This window comes from Pan paniscus, chromosome 4 (genome assembly GCF_029289425.2).
Source record: "Pan paniscus chromosome 4, NHGRI_mPanPan1-v2.0_pri, whole genome shotgun sequence".
NCBI classification, from domain to species: Eukaryota; Metazoa; Chordata; class Mammalia; order Primates; family Hominidae; genus Pan; species Pan paniscus.
This window is the reverse complement of record NC_073253.2, coordinates 118566506-118576103: the sequence shown is the minus strand read 5'-3', so window position 1 is coordinate 118576103 and position 9598 is coordinate 118566506.

The following is a 9598-nucleotide window of genomic DNA, read 5'->3' as shown; positions in this document are numbered from 1 at the left end:
CTAAGAAATTTAGATGTTTCTCATGCTGCTTGAAAAGTTGGTCAAATAATGAATTCAAGGTTTAAAATTCAAAGGATACAGAATATACTTGGGAACTGAAATACCAACCTTACATGGTGCTTCCATGATGCTCATGAAAGAGGTTTTTATTTGGAAGTATATGTTTCAAGGTCACAAAGTGGAATATAATTTTAATAACTCTTCTAAGGCTCAGTATCACTGGGACTAGGCAAACACTACTGAAATTATTTTGCTTCTAAGAAATAAAGACTTGGGGCCGGGTGCGGTGGCTCACGCCTGTAATCCCAGTACTTTGGGAGGCCGAGGCAGGCAGATCATGAGGTCAGGAGATTGAGACAATCCTGGCTAACATGGTGAAACCCCGTCTCTACTAAAAATACAAAAAATTAGCCGGGCGTGGTGGCGGGTGCCTGTAGTCCCGGCTACTCGGGAGGCTGAGGCAGGCGAATGGCGTGAACCCAGGAGGCGGAGCTTGCAGTGAGCTGAGATCGCGCCACTGCACTCCAGCCTGGGCGACAGAGCGAGACTCTGTCTCAAAAAAAAAAAAAAAAAGAAAGAAATAAACACTTGGAATATGAGATAGAATAGTACTAAGAGAAGCAGACAAAATCCAACAAATATAAAATAAAATTGTATATCACAATCAAGTGTTTCCTAGACTACATTAGAAAATCAGTTATAGAAAGTTACCACAGTAATAAACACATATGATTATCTCAATAATGAAAAACTGTTGACAAAATTGAATGTACATTTGTAATAAAATATCTTATCAAGGAAGGCACAGAGCTATACTTACTGAACCTGATAACGTATATCCACAGGAAACATCATAATTAATGGTATTGTTGAGAGCCTTCCTTTTAAAGTCAGAAATGAGACAAGATTGCCTATTATTAATTCTATTCAACCTTGTATTAGTGGTCTTCTCCAATGCAGTTACAGCAAAAATAAATAATAAGTAAAATGTGTAAGAATTGGATAATAACAAAACTATCTTATTCCCAAATAAAATCATTGTGTAGAAGAAAATCTACAGAAAAGATTTACAAGTTGCTGGATATAAAAATCAATGTACAAAAATCAATTACATTTCTATACTCCCAGCACTGAATAGTTAAGAAAATTTTAAATAGATCCCATTAATATATCATTAAAAACATGAAGATTCTATGAATAAATTTTTAAAAATATGTGTAAAACTTCTATGAATAAAATGACAAGGCTTTATTGAAATACAACAGAGAAGGCTTAATCACACCACATACCATGTTCATGGATTGGAAATTTCAATATTTTTAAGGACAGTGTTCCCCAAATTGGTATTTAGATTCAATATGATTTCATTAAAAATACCAGTTTTTTTTTTTTCTGTGAAATGGACAAGCTGATTCTAATATTTATATGGACCAAGAGGAATTTAGTTTAACAGATATCACCACTTATAATCAATAATAATTGATTCAATATCTTATCAGTTTAGGGATGGTCAAATTGATCAAAGGAACAGAATAGAGAATGCAGGAAAAAATATGTATATAATATATTAGTCTGCTTGTGATGCCATAACAAAATATTATAGACTGGGGGGCTTACATAACATTTACTTCTCACAGTTCAAGAAACTGGAAATCCAAAATCAAGATGTGACTAAGTTGGTTTCTGGTAAGGGCCTCTTCCTGGCTTGCAGATGAGTGCCTTCTCATTGTATCCTCACATGGCAGAGAGACAGCAATCTCTCTCTTCCTCTTCTTATAAAGCCCTATCCTTATAACCTCATATAATTCTAATTGCCCCCTAAATGTCCTATCTTGAAACACCACCATACTGGGACTTAAGGCCTCAACACATGAATTTTTGGAAGACACCATTCAGCCTATAGCATATGGATAATTAGTTTATGACAGTAGCTTTTCAATAAATGACGCTGGGATAACTGGATACCCACAGGATAAAAACCAAAAATTGGGTCTATACCTTATGCCACATATGACATCCATTCTAGTGGTTAAATGTGCAAGGTAAATTTATAAAACTCTTAGAAGACAATATAGACTGTCTTTATAACCTAGAATTAGAGAAGTTCTTAAGACACACAAAACCCACAAACCATATAGACAAAGATTAGTAAATTAAACTGACTTAAAACTAAGAACCGCAGTTCATCAAACTTCACCATAAAGATAGTGAAAGGAAAAGCCACAAATCAAGAGATAGTATTTGCAATATACATAACTAACAAACGGAAATAGGCAATGGAAAACAGACCCTTCATAGAAGAGGAAACCCAGATAGCCAACACACACACAGAAAGTTGTGCAACCTCTTTAGTTAACTGGAGAAATACAAGCTAAAATCCATAATGATTTGTTTTGTTACCACTAAATAGGCAAAAAAATCTGGCAATATTAAATATTGGTGAAAGAATGCACAATTTCTATATGTATATTGCTAGTGAGAGAGTGAATCTGCAGATCCCGTAAAGAAAACAATTTGGCATTATCAGTGAAGATGCCCGTACCCATGGCCCAGCAATTCCACTTCCAGCAAGACCTAGAGAAATCCTAGGGTATACATTTGGAGAATTCTTTATAAATATGTTAACAACAGCACTATCTGAATAGAAGATAATGGGAAGTAACCCAAATGTCTATCAGCAATAGAACACATGGATGCAGGAGTGAACATGAATGAACTATAGCCACATGTAGCAAAATGAATGACCCTTAAGAACATAACGTCACTTGGAAAAAAATTAGCCACAAAGAATATATCTAATATATATGTATATAAAGTTCTAAAACATGCAGAAATTTAAAGTCATATAATTTTTCAGATAGAAGCATGATAAAATTACATATTAAGGTAGTAAGGGATGGCTACTGGAAAATTCAGGATGGGAAAGGAGATGGGGATCAAGAAGGAATTCAAGGATATTAAAACGAAGTGGTTATATTCTTTCCTTATGCTATCTATTCATTGCATCATTATTATTTATACCTCACATATATTTTAAATATTCTTTTGTATCAACTTAATAATCGATAAGTTTTTAAAAAGAGAAATACTGACCTGCAGCAATCTTTACATTGATTACATCTAATTTGTGGTTTTTAAGAGAATACTTTTCTATAGATATCATTTCCTGACAATATTGGAATAGAAGCGAAAAATAAATCCTCGTTATCCCAATAAACACGACAGAAAATCTTCAAAGACGAACTTCAGGCAGAGGGAGAGAGACAGAATAAAATCACCACCCGCCTACACGAAGCCAAAAGTCTCCCTTGAAAAAAGAGTCTTCGAGACGCACATCCCCCAGCCGACATCGCTTTCAATTCCAGTGATAAGGCTGTAAATTCCCTTCCCGGGCCTGGAGTTTAGTGTAAACACTCCAAGAGCCTGCAGGACCACAGAGAGAGAGAAATGGCTTGGCTCTGGCTGTTTTTCCTCTTGGGGGAATGCTCACTATCAACTGTTGAATCACAAAACCCAAACTCCCGGCATCTACCAAGGGTGGTGCGTCCCTGGCGTGGGGGAAGAGGGAGAGGGAGTCGGGGTAGAGGGAGTGGGGGGAGGGGCGTAAGGGGGGAAGGGGAAGGGGAAGGGAAAGGGGTGGGTGGAGGGCAGGAGGGGCTGACAGCGCTGGGGCCCCGGGCAGTGGGTTCCTGAGCCTCAGGCCCTGGGATCCCGCTGCAGCGGCTAGGTTCTAGCTCCACAGAACTGCCCACAACACACCCCACGCCGAGACCTTTCCAGCTTGCAGACTGCACATCATTTTAGGAGCTGGAACTGACCACGCGCACCTTTCTGCTCCGGGTCTAACTGGCCTCGGGGAATGGAAACATGGATAACAGTTCGGAACTGCCACTTGGGGAATGAAGCAAAAAAAAAAAAAAAAAAAAAACGCGCCGCGCACAAGGTTAATAGATCCTTATTTCCATGTTCATGTGGGAGATTAAAGCACATCTTGCAATTAATTTGGTTGCCCTGTGATCCATTACCGAGAATGCACACAGAGCAAGGCCAACTATGTGCAGCTCCGGGAGAGCGTGCGTCTCCGCCGGCAGAGCCTGCCTGAAACGTCTGCTCAGATAGCAGTTGCCAACAACAGCTCAGCCTGTCGGCTGCAGCACTTAAAGCTGATGGATATATATTATTTTTGTATGGAAAAAAAATCCATTCTACTGTTAATGACTCCTGGAGTATTAGCTCAACTATTTTATGTTAAAATAAAGGATGATTTAGAGAAGTTTCCCATGGCCCCTCAGTAACTTATGTCAGTATATTTTTAAAAATCAACTTTATTGAAGTACAATTTACATACAATAAAATGCAGTCATTTTAAGTGTACGGGTTGATGAGTTTGGTTTGTGCAACTAAGTACGATTAAGATGTAGAACATTTCCAACAGCCAGAAGTTCCTGTGCTTCTTTTCTGTCCATCGTCCTCATCCCCTGCACTCCCGGCCCCAGACAATCACTGATCTGCTTTCTGTCACTATACATAACGTTTTGCTGTTTCTAGAATTTCAAATAAATGGAGTCAGCTAATATATTTTAAATTCAGGGTCTCCCCCATTCTGAGAAACTTCAATTTTCTGAGGTGTTTTCTCTTGATTCTCATTGCTCAAAAGTGCAAGACTTCATTTTATTTCCCCTTACCCAATCTAAATTTAAACTTAAGAACCAGAAAAGTTGAAGATTTCTAAATTGAAGGGAAAATACATGCAACTCACACAGAACTTTAAAAAAAATGCTTTTATTTTACCTGTTTCATGTGAATTAACTGGACATGAGTTTCCCAACCTCATGGCTGACTGCAAGTGTCAGCTTCTGCGGGAATATGACAAAATCCATTTACGATAGCCACAAATAGAATAACAAAGAAAACTCTGAGAAGCCAGCCAATTATAAAATAGTAAAATAAATAAATAAATAAAATAAAAAATAAAAATAAAAATAAAGCTGTCTCAGAATTACCTATGGAAATTTCTTCTGTGTCCAGTCACTGACTGGGGCCACGGAGTAAGGTGGTAACTCTCTTCACATTTCTGAAAAGCCTCTGAGAGGTCAGGGAGCTTTGGGTGATGTAATGATATTCCACTGATTAACACCTGTGCCCAGTTCCAATAGAGCAGAAAGCTCTTCACGGTGAGCAACCCCGAGGTTCCCACTGTTCACAATCTTCCTAGGCACAAGGCTTCTTAGGAACTCAAGAATAGACTTGTCCCGAGGCACAATTTTAACTTATTCCCTACATCTTCTAGGCCATCACCTTTAGAGAGTTTTCAAGAGGCTGCAAGTCACAGGATTACAGAACTTCCATCTACCACGGCGGAAAATGAGAATACAGACTGTTTTCCTGCCTTCTGTTTTTGTTACTCAACATATCTATTTTAATGGCAATTAAACTCTGGTACCCTCCCTTATCTCTGTTGGCTAATGTATTTAATTCCACCACTCCCATAGGGAATAATCCCAAATCTACAGCCTGTACTATATTAAAGACTCATGAATGCTTAATCAGAGCAAACAGAGGATTTGGTTTGTATAAACTGCAAAAGCTTGTGTCTTTTATGTCCAAAGAGCAGGACTGAAAGAAGAAAATGACAATAAATCATTTCAAGAAACAGCCTAACGTAAATGTTGTATGTTTATTTAAAACTTCATACAATCATTTGTCTAGAGCTACAGCCCAGTTTCAGAAAGTGACTTGCCATAATGAGATTCAGAGGAAAGCAGTATTCAAGAGCCAAAAAGACATATTACCTCCTTCCCAAACTGGCTTATGGAGAAAATAATAAGCTCTTAAATAGAAAGAACCACAGCATCCAAGAGAGTAATGCAACACTAACACAAACCTTTGATAATTTTAAAATAATTCTTAGTTAAGGGATTGGGATACACAAAATTAACATAGTTTTAAAGAGAGTGGAAGGAGGCGACTTCTTTTTTGTCTGAGTTGAAGTGAAAAAAATCCAAGTTGATATCATCCTTAAGTTTGCTTCCAATAAAAAGAAACAAGAAGAATAGTGGCATGAGTCAGAGGTGGGGTGGGGATTTGGTTGTTTGTTAGGTATTTATTAAGTAAGAGGACGTGTTGTGCAGGGATTTAGAGCTTGAGCAGGCTCTGGCTTCAGGGTGCCTCGGTTTGAATCTTGACTTTACCACTTCTCAGCTGAATAGCTTGGGCACAACCTTTCTTTTTCTCAGTCTCTTCATCTTTCACATTGGATGATGATAAAAACACCAGCCTCAGAGAATTGTTGTAAAGATTAAACATATATGGAGTGCTTTAATAGTGCCTGGCACCTAGTGAGTAAGTGTTGGGTTTTTGGAGAGATCTTCCATGTGTTTTAAATATAGCACGAGGGAAACTTTGGCAGTGGTTTCACTAGAAAGTGGAGATGGGTAGAGGTTGACAAAAAGTTACTTGCTCTGTGACCCAAAGACTAGATTTTTTGGAAAGAGTGAGCAAAATTATTCTCAAATTATTTTTGAGGTAAAGCGCAAATATAATTCTGTTCCTACATTGCCTCAAAACCAAGATATGTAAAGCCAGCGTCAATCCTTGTTTCATAGGTTTGCACTGTCTTTTAAAGTATGCATTGTTCTCTCTTTTATTGAGAACAGCATGGAATCAGCTGGCCATTATGTGCTTTCTCAATGCACTATGGGCTTTCATAACTGGGTACACAGGATCACATAAATCCTGACTTCTCTAAGAGACAGTGCTGCCAACAAGTGCAACAAGACTGACAAGTGCAAAGTCTGGCCCACAGCAATATCCTAAAATCTGGATTAATCTGTTTGTAATATCCTGCTGGCAGCTGATGTGGTGGTAGATTTTCTATTTTTTCTCATTGATTTGTTTGATTGGGAAGAAGGGAGGGGGAGCCCTGATGAACTTTCAACTCTATAATAACCAAATAGAGAAGGTGGTAGGTAGTGGGGAGTTAATTTTATTATGTAGATGCTGATGTATAGCAATGCTTTCTGTCCTCAAGCTTCAAAGAGATACAAAAAATTTCTAAGGAATCAACCATAGAAATAGAAGACAGTTTATTTGTAGTTATATGAACTGATCCTGGGGAAGAAAACGGATATGAAGAATATATAATGCAACCTTACAAAAAAAAAAACTTAAAATTTTGCAGTTTGTAAGGGTGTTAATAAAAATTTCAACATAACCATAAGGAAAAGTGCTACGTTTCGTCAGTTTTACTGCCATCAAACACAGCTCTTCTAAATCAGAAAAAGTGAAGCTATTGTAATGCTAGGCTGCTGGCACTTATAGCTATGGATTTTCTTTTAATTTCCCCAAGAAAAGTCATAGCATATATGTGTGTGATTGTGCGTTGCTTGTCCAGATAAATAAGGACTATCCTGGTTTAAAAAAATCAATTATGTAATTCAGTTGAGATTAGTGTGCTATGAATGATGAAACCGATTTAATCCAGCATTTTCAAATCCCGTTTTTGAGACACACTGAAAGAGTAAGATAATGTACTTGGGGTCTTGATTTTTCCCTTCCCATTTAGTCTGCTTGAACATAAAAGTGAGAGTTTCTTATAAAATCCAATCAATATTTATATTTGTATGAAAAGCATTGAAGAAGCAAAGTTGTCAAGCCTCTACCTTTGTGACATTTATAATCCAGATGGGGAGATAAGATATAAACATATGGAACATTTTATGACAAAAGACAATATAACTAGCTTTTCAAAAAAAACTTTCAAAGAGATTTCACTGTCTGTATATGATTAATTCTTCACAAAATTCCCTGTAGGAATTATATTGCTGGAGAATTTCAGAGGAGAAATTTACTTCCACTGGAGAGAACTGGTGGGAGAGAGAAGGTAGAAGGCTTGAGGGAGGAATGGGGATGCCAGAAAAGGGGGAGGTAAGAGCCTGGGGCATGCTCAGGAGCCTGCATTAATCCACCTAAGAAATACTGAGCTTTTACTACATGCCAGGGCACTGTGCTCATGTATGAGTTGCAGGGGATACAAACAGGTTTAGTCCTTGCCTTCCTAGAACTTACAAAAATTTTTAAAAATATTTTTGTTATTGGACCCATTTGAACTTCTACTTTACATGTGCCAAATAGAAGGATATCTGCTGCTATTTACAATAGCAAAGAGTTGGAACCAACCCAAATGTCCATCAATGATAGACTGGATAAAGAAAATGTAGCACATATATACCATGGAATACTACACAGCCATAAAAAAGAATGAGTTCATGTCCTTTGCAGGGACATGGATGACACTGGAAACCATCATTCTCAGCAAACTAACACAAGAACAGAGAACCAAACACTGCATGTTCTCACTCTTAAGTGGGAGTTGAACAGTGACAACACATGAACACAGGGAGGGGAACATCACACACCAGGGCCTGTCGGGGGGTTGGGGGCAAGGGGAGGGATAGCATTAGGAGAAATACCTAATGTAGATGATGGGTTGCTGGGTGCAGCAAACCACCACGGGACATGTATACCTATGTAACAAAACTGCACGTTCTGCACATGTACCCCAGAACATAAATTATAATAATAATTAAAAAAAAGAAGTACACCTGCTGGTTCACTTGCCTTCTCCCTCCTTTATAATCCCTGTCCTCACTCAGGAATGCAGGTCCTTATGGACTCCCTAATCATCTCCCTATTTTAAAAAAATGTTTTTTGAACACTTGGATATGTTCACATAGAAGCCTGAAGAGACTGAAGGGCTGTCTCTTTCAGAAAATGTATTTTAAAGGGACATAGTTCATGGTGTAACTCCAGGTGCCAGCAAGATGGCCCAGGAGGCAATTTTAGTGTTGGGAGAAGGGGGACAGTTCTGAGAACCTTGACACCCCAATCCCCATATAAAATCACCTCTCCAGGCTAAAATACCTAGAATACTGATTTATCAAAGAGCTAATGTTTACTGAAAATAGCTTGAGTTTTTTCAACATGTCAACTAAGTTGTCCATCTTAAAGTATTTCTCAAAAGTCACTTAAGTAAAAAAAAATATATATATATAATGATTTTAACAATAAAGTAAGAAACAAACTCTTTGGAGCAGATTTACTCTGGGCATATACCTTGTTTACCTTTTCTTTGTTTTCTTATTTGTGTTTCTTTGAACATTTTGAAGTACTATCCTTTTATTTGGGGAAATTTTTCACATGAAAAAGATCAGTGGAAAATAACTTTAAATATTTTCCAAAAACAAGGGCAGTGCTGGAGTTATCTTTGCTAGAGACTCAGAGGAGGAGGGCCAGGAAGGTAATAGAATCTCAACGTGCAGCATAGCGTGGTGAGCCACGCAGGGCCTGTGGTTCGATTGCCCTAGATTGTATTTAGGTCTCACCACTGAATAACTTGAATCACTTTGGGTAAGTTCTTTAACTTCTCTCGGCCTCAGCTTTCTCGTTTGAAAAATGTGGATAATTCATCTCATTAGATTGGTATAAGAATTTGATGAACAAATTTATATCAAATTCTGAGCATAAATGAAGGGCTTTATAATTATTAGCTAGGATTCATTTATCTACGATGTGCCAGTTAGTGTTTTAGGTATTGGGG